Source organism: Herpailurus yagouaroundi, unplaced genomic scaffold (genome assembly GCF_014898765.1).
Source record: "Herpailurus yagouaroundi ecotype Mexico unplaced genomic scaffold, PumYag 160, whole genome shotgun sequence".
NCBI classification, from domain to species: domain Eukaryota; kingdom Metazoa; phylum Chordata; class Mammalia; order Carnivora; family Felidae; genus Herpailurus; species Herpailurus yagouaroundi.
The window spans coordinates 20190553-20200600 of record NW_024412401.1 but is presented as its reverse complement, the minus strand read 5'-3'; the positions used below and the strand labels follow the sequence as shown (position 1 = coordinate 20200600).

Below are 10048 nucleotides of genomic sequence, written 5' to 3'. Positions count from 1 at the left end.
AAAAAAAAAAGGAATTCTTGGCTGCATATTTTTCTGATTCAGCACAGTGAATATATCCTGCCACTCCTGTCTGGCCTGCCAAGTTTCTGTGGATAGGTCTGCTGCAAGCCTGATCTGTCTTCCCTTGTAGGTTAGGGACTTTTTTCCCTTGCTGCTTTCATGATTCTCTCCTTTCCTGAGTATTTTGTGAATTTGACTATGATATGCCTTGTTGATGGTCAGTTTTTGTTGAATCTAATGGGGTCCTCTGTGCTTCCTGGGTTTTGATGTCTGTGTCTTTCCCCAGGTTAGGAAAGTTTTCTGCTATGATTTGCTCACATAACCCTTCTACCCCTTTTTCTCTTCCTCTTCTGGGACCCCTGTGATTGTGATGGTGTTCCTTTTTAATGAGTCACTGATTTCTCTGATTCTTAAATTGTGCTCTTTTGCCTTAATCTCCCTCTTTTTTTCTGCTTCATTTTTCTCTATAGATTTGTCCTGTATATAGCTGATTCTCTGTTCTGCCTCATCCATCCTTGCTGCCGTGGCATCCATCCATAATTGAAGCTTAGTTATAGCATTTTTAATTTCATTCTATTTTTTTACTTCTTTTATCTCTGCAGGAAGGGATTCTAATCTATTTTCGACTCCAACTAGTATTCTTATTATTGTGATTCTAAATTCTGGTTCAGACATCTTGCTAGTATCTGTGTTGGTTAAATCCCTGGCTGTCGTTTCTTCGTGCTCTTTCTTTTGGGGTGAATTCCTTTGTTTTGTCATTTTGAAGGGAGAAAAGGAATTAATGAGATAGAAAAATTAAAATAAAAAACACTTAAAAATTTAAAATATTAAAATTAAAAAATTAAACACACAAACAAAAAAAATCAGATAAATGATGCTAGATCCTAGGTGTGTTTTGGTCTGGGTGTTGAAAGTGGTTTGGCAGAAGAGAAAAAAAGGGGAAAAAAAGGAAATCTTTTGGGAATTTGAAAAAAATGAATACACTGAAGGAGACTAAAATGAGATGATGGGAGTAAAATGGAATTTGAAAAATATTATACAAAAATAAAGAATATAGTAGAAAAAAGGAAAAATATTTTTAATATAAGATAATAAAAATGATTTTTTTCTCTTTCTGTATTCAAGAGAAAGAAAAGAAATGAAAAAGAAAAAAAATCATTTGAAAATTTGAAAAAGTGAATACACTGTAGTAGACTAAAACAAAAGGATGGAAGTAAAATAGAATTCGAAAAAATTTACATAAAAGGAAAAAATATAGTAAGAAAGTAAAGAAAAATATTTTTAATAGAAATTGAAAGTAAAAATGAAGTTTTTCTGCATCCAAGAAAAAGAAAAGAAACGAAAAAAAAAGAAAAAAAGGAAATCGTTTGAAAAGGTGAATACACTGAATAGGCTAAAATAAAATGATGGAAGTAATAATTAGAAAAAATTTACACAAAAACAAAAAATATAGTAAAAAATTAAAAATGTTTTTAATAAAAATTGAAAATAAAAATGAATTTTTTCTTTCTGTATTCAAGAAAAGTGTAAAAGAGAAAAAAAAAGAATATTGAATAGATGGACCTGCTAACAGACTGAAATAGGACTGAAATTACTTTGTTTTCCCCTAGAAGTCAGACTATGTAGCGCTTTGTAGTCCATAAACTAAGTAGGTGGTGAGACTTGTGTTCCTCAAGAGCGAGGTTGGCCCAGTTGGGCAGGGCTCAGTGTAATGACTCCGTTCTCCACTAGATGGCGCTGCTAGCCTACTAGGGTGGATTGTTACAGGGCTCATAGTTGTGTATACCCATGCGCAGGAGCGGTGAAAATGGCATCACCCAGCTACCCTGGCGCTAGTATTGGAATTCTGTTCTCCCAGATCAGCAGTCGAGCACCGTCCTCTGTCTTCAGCTCTCGTCTGCTCCCTGCTTGTTCACTGTCCATGACCAGGCCCTAGGCAGTACCTCTCTCCCAAGTTTTGTTTCAGATGTGGCTGTTTTCCCTGGCCCCTTACTTCTGAAGGACTGTGGCTTTGATCCATTCCGCCCTTCTGTGGGAGAGTCTCACTGAGCAATGGCCGAATGAGTAATGGCCGAATGTCAGCTGCATCCAGGAACGCTTGCCAAACTCTGCTGCTGCCGGTGCCCCAAGATTGCGGCCAGGTGCCAGCCCGCTCCAGAAAAAGTTCACGAGATAGTGTAGCAGCAGCTTTTCAGAGATTATGGAAAATCACAACACACATCTGGCACCAGGCTTCACCCTTAATGACCTTGTTCCAGCACCACCAAATGTGGCCGTTTTCTGGGGTCTGCTGGTACCAGGTGGCTTCAACCGTCTCTACCAAATGTCCTTCCAGCAGTGAAACCGCTTTTCCCCGTGTGGCCCGAGAACTTCCCAGGCCCCACTCTATTACTGGGGATTTGCCCTTCCCACCAGAGCACCTCCGGGTATGGAGCTGCGGAGTTGTAGACTTTGCACTCCTCTTGTTTACAGTCTTAATGGAATTTAAACCCTCTCCTTTCTCCCTTTTTAGTTTAGTCCCTGTGGCTGTTTTCAATTTTCCACTTTCTCTCCAGCTGCTTTTGGGAAGGGGTGCTTTTCCCATATTCTCCCCACCCTCCCCCCTCCCAGTCTCCGTCCTCTCTCCGCCTGCAAAAGCGGCTCCCTGCCCGCCCCTGGCTTCTCCCTCCCCAAGTTCAGCTCTCCTGCCGCATATCTGCTGAATTCTGTGGTTCAGGTAGTGCAGATTGTTGTATTAATCCTCCAATCAGTTTTCTAGGTGTGTAGGATGGTTTAGTGTTGGTCTGGCTGTATTTCATGGAAGTGAGCCACACAAAAAGCTTCCATGATGTTCCCCCATCTTGGCTCCTCGTACCCTATTGGAAATTTTTTGATTATTGATTCAGTCTTCTGGCTGATAATTGCTTTGTTGAAATTTTCTATTTCTTTCTGCTTCACTTTTGATAGGTTATGTTTCTAGGAATTTATCCATTTCTTCTAGATTGTCTAATTTGCTGAAATATAGTTTTTCACAAAATTCTCTTACAATTGTTTGTATTTCTGTGGTGTTGTTATTTCTCTTTCATTTATGATTTTGTTTACTCGAGTCCTCTCTCTCTCTTTCTCCCTCCCTCCTTCTTTTTATGAGTCTGGCTAGAGGTTTATCAGCTCTGTTGATCTTTTCAAAGAATTAGCTCCTGGTTTCATTGATCTCTTCTATTGTTTTTTGTTTGTTTGCTCCCATATCATTTATTTCGGCTCCATTCTTTATTATTTCCTTCTTTCTGCTGTTTTTGGGATTTGTATATTTTTTATTTTATTTTTTTTAAATGTTTATTCATATTTGAGAGACAGAGCATTAGCAGGAGAGGGGCAGAGAGAGAGGGAGACACAGAATCTGAAGCAGGTTCCAGGTTCTGACCTTTCAGCACAGAGTCCAACATGGGGCTTGAACTTACAAACCTTGAGATCATGATCTGAGCCATAGTTGGACACCCCACCAACTGAGCTACCCAGGCACCCCTGGGATTTGTTTGTTGTTCTTTCTAGCTTCTTTAGGTGGAAGGTTAGGTTGTTTATTTGAGATTTTTCTTGCTTGAAGTAGGCCTGGATTGCTATAAACTTCCCTCCTAGAACTATTTTTGTTGCATCCCAAAGGTTTTGGACCGTTGTGTTTTCCTTTTCATTTCTTCCATGTAATTTTTCATTTCTTCTTTGATTTCTTGGTTAACCCATTCATTGTTTAGTAGCATGTTATTTAATCTCCATCTATTTGTGCTCTTTTCATACTTTTTCTTGTTGACTTCTAGTTTCATAGCATTGTAGTCAGAAAAGATGCATGGTATGACTTCGATCTTTTTTTGAATTTGTTGAGACTTGTTTTGTGGCCTAACATGTGATCTATTCTGGCAAATGTTCAGTGTGCACTTGAAATGAATGTGTATTCTGCTGCTTTAGGATGGAATATTCCAAATATATGTGTTAAATACATCTGATCCACTGTGTCATTAAAAGCCACTGTTTCCTTGTTGATTTTGTTTAAATGATCTGTCCATTGATGTAAGTGGGGTGTTAAAGTTCCCTACTATTACTGTATTGCAGGCAATTAGTTCCTTTATGTTGAACTGTTTTGTGTATTTGGGTATCCCCATATTGGGTTCATAAATATTTACAATTGTTATATCTTCTTGTTGGATTGTCCCCTTTATTATTATACAGTGTCCTCCTTTGTCTTTTTTTTTTTTTACAGACTTTGTTTTAAGTCTATTTTGTCTGACATAATTACTGCTGTTTTAGCTTTTTTGACATCAGTTTGTATGAGGGATGTTTCTCTTCTCACTTTCAATCTGCAGGTGTCTTTAAGTCTAAATGAGTCTCTTGTAAGCATCATATAGATGGGTCTTATGTTTTCATCCACTCTGTCACCCTATGTTTTTTAACTGGAGCATTTATTCCACTTACATTCAAAGTAATTATTGATTGAAATGTATTTCTTGCCATTTTGTTACCTGTTTGGTGGGAGTTTTTGTAATTTTTTTCAGATCCTTTGTTCTCCTTCTGTCTTTCATGGTCTGCTGGTTTTCTTTAGTGATATATTTGGATTCCTTACTCTTTATTTTTTGCATGTCTATTACTGTTTTTTGATTTGTGGTTACCATTCAGTTTATACATAACAAATTCTGCATATAGGTGTCTTTTCTAAGTTGATGGTCACTTAATTTAGAACTTATTCTTTACTTCTCTCCGCTCCATGTTTCAGATTATTTGGTCTATTTTATATCCTCTTATTTTGTGCTTCTCTTGATTAATTTTTTACAAATATACTTTTTTTTTTGCTTTTGTGCCTCCTATTTTTATTACTCTTACTTATGGTTTTTGTTTTCCACTCACAGAGTCCTTTTTTTATATTAAAGATGCATTTTATATATTTTTCCAAATTTTTATTTAAATTCTAGTTAGTTAAAAAAAAAAAGGTTAGAGTGGGAGAGGGCCAAAGCATAAGAGACTCTTAAAAACAGAACAAACTGAGGGCTGATGGGGGATGGGAGGGAGGGGAGGATGGGTGATGGGCACTGAGGAGGGCACCTGTTGGGATGAGCACTGGGTGTTGTATGGAAACCAATTTGACAATAAGTTTCATATATTTAAAAAAAAAATAAAAATGAAAAAAATAAATTCTGGTTAGTTAAATACAGTGAAATACTGGTTTCAGGAGTAGAATTCAGTGATTCATCAATTACATACAACACCCCGTGATCATTATAACAAGTGCCTTCCTTGATATCCATCACCCATTAGCCCATCCCCCACCCACCTCCCTCCATCAACCCTCAGTTTTTTCCCTACTTTAAAGGTCTCTCTCCTTTCACTCTCAAAGAGTTCCTTTTATTTATTTATTTATTTATTTATTTATTTATTTATTTATTTTTAAATATGAATTTATTGTCAAATTGGTTTCCATACAACACCCAGTGCTCATCCCAACAGGTGCCCTCCTCAGTGCCCATCACCCATCCTACCCTCCCTCCCAACCCCCATCAACACTCAGTTTGTTCTCAGTTTTTTTTTTTTTTCAACGTTTATTTTTGGGACAGAGAGAGACAGAGCATGAACGGGGGAGGGGCAGAGAGAGAGGGAGACACAGAATCGGAAACAGGCTCCAGGCTCTGAGCCATCAGCCCAGAGCCCGACGCGGGGCTGGAACTCACGGACCGCGAGATCATGACCTGGCTGAAGTCGGACGCTTAACCGACTGCGCCACCCAGGCGCCCCTGTTCTCAGTTTTTAAGAGTCTCTTATGCTTTGGCTCTCTCCCTCTCCAACTTTTTTTTCCTTCCCCCTCCTGCATGGGTTTCTGTTAAGTTTCTCAGGATCCACATAAGAGTGAAAACATATGGTATCTGTCTTTCTCCATTTCCACCCACATTGCTACAAAAAGCCATATTTCATTCTTTCTCATTGCCAAGTAGTATTCCATTGTGTATATAAACCACAATTTCTTTATCCATTCATCAGTTGATGGACATTTAGGCTCTTTCCATAATTTGGCTATTGTTGAGAGTGCTGCTATAAACATTGGTGTACAAGTGCCCCTATGCATCAGCACTCCTGTATCCCTTGGGTAAATTCCTAGTAGTGCTATTGCTGGGTCATAGGGTAGGTCTATTTTTAATTTTCTGAGGAATCTCCACACTGTTTTCCAGAGTGGCTGCACCAATTTGCACTCCCACCAACAGTGCAAGAGGGTTCCCGTTTCTCCACATCCTCTCCAGCATCTATAGTCTCCTGATTTGTTCATTTTGGCCACTCTGACTGGCGTGAGGTGATATCTGAGTGTGCTTTTGGTTTGTATTTCCCTGATGAGGAGCAACGTTGAGCATCTTTTCATGTGCCTGTTGGCCATCTGGATGTCTTCTTGAGAGAAGTGTCTATTCATGTTTTCTGCTCATTTCTTCACTGGACTATTCGTTTTTTGGGTGTGGAATTTGGTGAGTTCGTTATAGATTCTGGATACTAGCCCTTTGTCCGATATGTCATTTGCAAATATCTTTTCCCATTCCATCGGTTGCCTTTTAGTTTTGTTGGTTGTTTCCTTTGCAGGGGAGAAGGTTTTACCTTCATGAGGTCCCAGTAGTTCATTTTTGCTTTTAATTCCCTTGCCTTTGGGGATGTGTCAAGTAAGAAATTGCTGCGGCTGAGGTCAGAGAGGTCTTTTCCTGCTTTCTCCTCTAGGGTTTTGATGGTTTCCTGTCTCACATTCAGGTCCTTTATCCATTTTGAGTTTATTTTTGTCAATGGTGTGAGAAAGTGGTCTAGTTTCATCCTCCTGCATGTTGCTGTCCAGTTCTCCCAGCACCATTTGTTAAAGAGACTGTCTTTTTTCCATTGGATATTCTTTCCTGCTTTGTCAAATATTAGTTGGCCATACTTTTGTGGATCTAGTTCTGAGGTTTCTATTCTATTCCATTGGTCTATGTGTCTGTTTTTGTGCCAATACCATGCTGTCTTGATGATTACAGCTTTGTAGTAGAGGCTAAAGTCCGGGATTGTGATGCCTCCTGCTTTGGTCTAATACTTCAAAATTACTTTGGCTATTCGGGGCCTTTTGTGGTTCCATACAAATTTTAGGATTGCTTGTTCTAGCTTCGAGAAGAATGCCAGTGCAATTTGATTGGGATTGCATTGAATGTGTAGATAGCTTTGGGTAGTATTTTAACAATACTGTTGTTTGGGTAGTATTTTAAAATACAAACATTTTAGAGATGGTGGTGTAGGAGGATGCTGGGCTCACCGCGTCCTGCTGATCACTTAGATTCCACCTACACCTGCCTAAATAACCCAGAAAACCGCCAGAAGACTAGCAGAATGGAGTCTCCCGAGCCAAGCGCAGATGAGAGGCCCACGGAAGAGGGTAGGAAGGGTGGCAAGGCGGTGCGCACTATGCGGACTTGTGGGAGGGAGCCGGGGCAGAGGGCCGGCCTGCTGGCCAAGCAGAGACTCCGAGTCTGGCTTGCAAAAGCAGAGGGGCTGGACGGAGTGTGTTCCAACAGCAAGCAGGACTTAACATCTGGAAGGGTATAAGTTAACAGTTCTGCTTGGAGAGTGGAAAGGCTGGAAGACAACGGGAGGGAGAGTTGCTGAGCCCCCGGATGACAGAGCTCAGTTTGGCGGGGAATAAAGGCGCTCACCAGCGCCATCTCCCTTGCCCATTCCCCAGCCAAAATCCCAAAGGGAACCAGTCCCTACCAGGGAACTTGCTGGCACCGCGCAAACACCCAACACTGTGCTTCTGCGGACCCACAGCTCCGGTGGCGGGCCTGACTCCCTCCCGCTGTCACACGACCCCTCCCAAAGCGGATCACTGATGGAGAAGCGAGCTGAGCCTGCCCCTCCCGCCCCCGTGCACCTTGCCTATCTATCCCAGCTAATACCCCAGATCCCCAGCACCACAAGCCTGGCAGTGTGCAAGTAGCCCAGATGGACCACGCCACCCCACAGTGAATGCCGCCCCTAGGAGAGGGAAAAAGAAGGCACAAACCAATCTGACTGTGGCCCCAGCGGTGGGGTGGGGGCAGACATCAGGTCTGACGGCGGCCCCACCCACCAATGCGAGTTATTCAAGACAGCACAGGGGAAGTGCCTTGCAGTTCTGCACCACTCCAGGACATATCCAAAATGACTAAATGGAAGAATTCCCCTCAAAAGAATCTCCAGGATAACAACAGCTAACGAACTTATCAAAAAGGATTTAAACAATATAACAAAGTGAATTTAGAATAATGGTCATAAAATTAATCGCTGGGCTTGAAAACAGTATACAGGACAGCAGAGAATCTATTGCTACAGAGATCAAGGGACTAAGGAATAGGAGGAGCTAAAAAATGCGATAAACGAGCTAAAAAATAAATTGGAAACGACCACGGCGCAGATTGAAGAGGAAGAGGAGAGAATAGGTGAACTAGAAGATAAAATTATGGAAAAAGAAGAAGCTCAGAAAAAGATAAAAAAAATCCAGGGGATGAGGGGAAAATTAGAGAAGTTAGTGATGCATTAAAGAGAAATAATATACGCATAATTGGTATCCCAGAGGAGGAAGAGAGAGGGAAAGGTGCTGAAGGTGTACTTGAAGAAATAATAGCTGAGAACTTCCCTGAACTGGGGAAGGAAAAAGGCATTGAAATCCAAGAGGCACAGAGAACTCCCTTCAGATGTAACTTGAGTCGATCTTCTGCACAACATATCATAGTGAAACTGGCAAAATACAAGGATAAAGAGAAAATTCTGAAAGCAGCTAGGGAGAAACTTGCTCTAACATATAAAGGGAGACCTAGAAGACTCGTGACCAATCTCTCTTCTGAAACTTGGCAGGCCAGAAAGGAATGGCAGGAAATCTTCAATATGAGGAACAGAAAAATATGCAGCTGAGAATCTTTTATCCAGCATGTCTGTCATTAAGAATACAAGGAGAGATAAAGGTCTTCCCAAACAAACAAAAACTGAAGGAATTCGTCACCACTAAACCAGCCCTACAAGAGATCCTAAGGGGGATCCTGTGAGACAAAGTACCAGAGACATCACTACAAGTATAAAACATACAGACATCACAATGACTCTAAGCCCATATCTTTCAGTAGTAACACTGAATGTAAATGGACTAAATGTGCCAACTAAAAGACATAGGGTATCAGAATGGATAAAAAACAAAAAACAAAAAACAAAAAAAACAAGACCCACCTATTTGCTGTCTACAAGAGACTCATTTTGGACCTGAGGACACCTTCAGATTGAGAGTGAGGTGATGGAGAACTATTTATCATGCCACTGGAAGTCAAAAGAAAGCTGAAGTAGCCATACTTATATCAGGCAAACTAGACTTTAAATTAAAGGGTGTAACAAGAGATGAAGAAAGACATTATATAATAATTACAGGGTCTATCCATCAGGAAGAGCTAACAATTATAAATGTCTATGCGCCGAATATGGAAACCCCAAATATATAAAACAATCACAAATATAAGCAACCTTATTGGTAAGAATGTGGTAGTTGCAGGGGATTTTAACACTCCACTTACAGAAATGGATAGATCATCTAGACACACGGTCAATAAAGAAACAAGGGCCCTGAATGATACATTGGTCAGATGGACTTGACAGATATATTTAGAACTCTGCACCCCAAAGCAACAGAATATCTTTCTTCTCGAGTGCACATGGAACATTCTCCAAGGTAGATCACATACTGGGTCACAAAACAGCCCATCATAAGTATACAAGAATTGAGATCATACCATGCATACTTTCAGACCACAATGCTATGAAGCTTGAAATCAACCACAGGAAAAAGTCTGGAAAACCTCCAAAGGCATGGACGTTAAAGAACACCCTACTAAAGACTGAGTGGGTCAACCACGCAATTAGAGAAGAAACTAAACAATATATGGAAACAAACGAAAATGAAAATACAACAATCCAAACGCTTTGGGAACGCAGCGAAGGCAGTCCTGAGAGGAAAATACATTGCAATCCAGGCCTATCTCAAGAAACAAGAAAAATCCCAAATACAAAATCT

General features: G+C 40.4%; 1 protein-coding gene and 1 long non-coding RNA gene across 5 annotated transcripts in view; one reads left to right on the top strand and one right to left on the bottom strand.

Moving 5' to 3' along the window:
• The window catches only part of LOC121034616 (uncharacterized), a 138289-nt gene that overhangs the window by 1227 nt on the left and 127014 nt on the right, over window positions 1-10048 (bottom strand). The gene's annotated exons all lie outside the window — the stretch shown is intronic.
• The window catches only part of SPATA31F1 (SPATA31 subfamily F member 1), a 122057-nt gene that overhangs the window by 1195 nt on the left and 110814 nt on the right, over window positions 1-10048 (top strand). The gene's annotated exons all lie outside the window — the stretch shown is intronic.